This window comes from Dipodomys merriami, unplaced genomic scaffold, assembly GCF_024711535.1.
Source record: "Dipodomys merriami isolate MVZ:Mamm:240054 unplaced genomic scaffold, mDipMer1.0.p SCAF_204, whole genome shotgun sequence".
In the NCBI taxonomy this organism is placed as follows: domain Eukaryota; kingdom Metazoa; phylum Chordata; class Mammalia; order Rodentia; family Heteromyidae; genus Dipodomys; species Dipodomys merriami.
In genome coordinates, this window is record NW_027203427.1 from 1,763,065 (window position 1) to 1,766,617 (window position 3,553).

The following is a 3,553-nucleotide window of genomic DNA, read 5'->3' on the forward strand; positions in this document are numbered from 1 at the left end:
ATCTATCAGGCAGAAACTCAAAACCTATGAAGGATAATCCTGCCACAGCTCTGGTTTGAGATCATTATTCCAAATTCTTCCATGGATTCTGGTGCCTGACTCTATGTGGACTGGAAATTTACAAGCCACATGGCCACATTTGCTGAAGCCAGCCCTGGAGCATACATCATGAAAATTTCAGGGGTTGTCCTTAGAATCTGGCTTCTTTCAACCCTACTTGTGTCAATACTTTTGTGGCCTCTCTTTGTCAATCTATTAATGTGCCCCCAAGTTTACCAAGTGGCTTTCACACCCACACAGCATCCAGCTTCCTTCACCTTGTTTTATTTAGTACCAGCTTTGTCTGTCCTGCAGTTCACATGATAAAGAGAGAATGAAATAATGATTTTATAGTAAGTAGAGGAAATACAAAGGAGAAATAATATAAATTTGTATCTTGTTTTAGAATGTTTGGACATCATTGTTTTTCTATTGTTTATTCAGAGTTTAGATGGTCAAAGCACACTTGGCTTGTGGCCCAGTTAAATAAATACACACATAGAAAAAAGTATGAAAAATGTGAATAAATAAAATACATTTAGAACACTTCTGGGACTGTATAACAGGTACATATAAAATAGTGACCCATATTACTTCAGTATTTCCAAGAGTAGTCTGAAAAGGGTCTTCCGTGTACCATAGATATATAGTCATAAATTCATATTTAATAATTTAATTTGTATTTTTATACATGGAAATGTTTCTGGAGGCAAAGAGGTTGGATAGAGAAGGACAGAGTAGAAAGATAAAAGAGTGACATTATTCAAGATGCATTGTATTTATAAACTGACATGTTTAATGGTAACGCTCTTTGTTTGCACAACTACAGAGAGATAATAAAAGTAGAACTAAAAACAAGAAATGTGTATGGAGTTCTAAATGTCTTCTTTTCATGGGCACAGAACCTGGCATTGGTTACAGGGGGAGTTAGGGATGCTCATTCGGTCCAGCGGTGGCTGCAGTGCACAGGTAGTACAGGTGCATGGCATCCTCAGTCCGGGCACTGTGTAACTGGAAGAACACTGCCTCCTTGTGGCCACACTTCTGGCATGGGTGGTCTTCGGTCCAAGGCAAAGTGGGGTCCTGGGACACGTCAGCGATGATCTGGGTCAGTCCGTCCACTTCGTGCTTGATTTTGTTGACGTTAGATGTAGCTGCTGTCTGCTTCCTGCTGGTAGTCACAGTTCCAGCACGCACACAGCAGGTTGCGGTTCTCCTTGTCTTCCTGTGGGTACAGCATGTTTTTACATTCCTGGCAGAAGTGAATACCTACAAAGCCCAGCAGGTTCCATAGTTATGCAATGACCGCCCAGCCTCCTCCGCTTGTGCAGACTGAAGTTCTAAATTTCTTCACTCTCATCTCTGCCCTTCTGTTTGTTTGATGGTTACGTTTGAATAGGATTGAATCTTTTAAGGCTTTTAATCTCAGATGAGATTAGAAGTGATCTCTCAGTGTTGGGAAATATAATTCCAGAAGAGACTGTGATGAGAGGAGTTCACGGCTGATGACCCAGTGAAGTTGTGGTCCAACTCACAGAATATATACAGGAAGGCATTGTCCACAGCAAGAGTTTCAGTCAAATTCAGTCAATGCAAAATGAAGTATTTGTAGTCATATATAAGGAACACTTCTCCAACAAAACTCCTTCTTGACACATAGGAAGTAACACAACTAAACACAGATGTAATATTATTTTCTTTTCTACTCAGAATTTGTCCAGAAATCAAAATCAGCAGGAGCATCCCCGAGAGTGTGCTAAAAATTCAAAATTACAAAATCACCTCAGATCTAGTGAGTTAACAAATGATCCCTGTTAGGTTTAGGAATTTGTGTTCAGGAGATGATACTACATATGATACTACATATATGATTTTACTCCACAACACATTTAAAAGCATTTTTATTTAAATCATATTTCTCAGAATTTATTTGTTTCTCTATCTCTTTCTCTGACTCTCTGTATCTCTCTTACTCATACAGAAAAATGAACACACACACACACAGACACACACACACACACACACACACACACACACACACACACACACACACACACACACACACACAGCCCTGTGCCAGTCCTTTATTATAAAAGAGGAATTGACCTAAGCTCTGAATGAAGAAGAGTTTTTTTTAACTCACAATTTTAGGTGCAAAATTTCCTAGATGCAGTAAACCTCATCTTCCTGTACTCAGGCAAGGCCAGTTCTGTCTGTGTCACAATAATACTTATAAATAGAAAACCAGCTGCAAGTTGAGATGGACAAGCACATGGCTGTCTTCACGTTAAAACAAGTGAATATTATGTGACTCATTTCATGAGAGCAGTTTTAATACTCTTAAGGAATGGACAGCCAATGGTCTAATAATTTCCCACAAGGCACCTCTTTGCAGGGCTAAATTGGGTACTTTGTGGCATCAGCACAAGCCTTCTTCTCTATTTGTTCACAATTGCCAGGTGATGTTCTGCCTTACAAGTCGAGAATCTTTGGAGACAGGAACTAGAGACTGAAATCTCTGAGACAAATAAGCAGAAACAGGTTGTTTTGGATTGGGACTGAAGACCTGTAAAGACTGTATGTTAGTTTAAAATAAGTAGAATTATATATATATATATATATATATATATGTATATATATATATACACACTCAACATGTGTATATGTATATAATTGTGTACAAGTATTTACACTAGGACATTTCAAGTCTACATGTCAGTATATGAATGAAGTACATCTTCATCAATTTCAGATTTCCATTACTCCAAAGAGAGAATTTTAAAGAAATATTAGATTAATTTGCTATAGAAATATGGTATGGAAGAATAACAAGATATTAGTGGATACAAAAATTGCTACATTGAATATATATTCACACTTTCATGTATAAACATTTCTATCATTTTCCTTTTCCATTATAAAGCCCATTAAGACTCTAGCTGTAAGAGAATATTTTGTTCTCCCTGTCAATTCTTTATCCTAAGTCTTAATAGGAAGTTCCTAGAAATCAGAGTTTCTAACACTTACAGCAAACATCCCTGAACAGATGTGAACTATGCTATCAGATACATCTTCAGTAGCTCAACTCTGTGCACTGATTGGTCAACTACCTTGAGGATCAGTGCTGCTGATGGTGACACTGTCTTTTTCTGGACTAGCTGAATTAGGTTCAGGGGAGATCAGCCTCAAATCTATTTCTTTCCTAGAGACTGTATTGGACATGAACTTACCTATCACTAGGTCTCTGATGCTGATTTAGGGTGGTAGGTGCATATGTCTCTTCAAAACCATACTATCACAGTGGGGACTGTCTTTCCGGGGCTGCAAACATCATGGATTTTTATTGGTTATTACCAAGGGATGTTACTTTTCTCAGAAAAGCAGGCCTTACCCTCCCCTAGGTTCTTCTTACACTGTTGCTCCACCTGGATATTTGCATATTGCTCCCTAATGAGAGCCTCCCTTTCTAAGTCTGAAATAAAGGCTCAGCTCTGAACTTGCCTTGACCTGTCAA

The 3,553-nt window shown here is 38.3% G+C and overlaps 1 pseudogene; it reads right to left on the reverse strand.

Annotated features, from left to right (window-relative positions):
- Positions 1–976: 976 nt before the first annotated feature.
- On the reverse strand, positions 977–3,261 carry LOC138833382 (DNA-directed RNA polymerase II subunit RPB9 pseudogene; annotated as a pseudogene).
- Between the last annotated feature and the right edge of the window lie 292 nt (positions 3,262–3,553).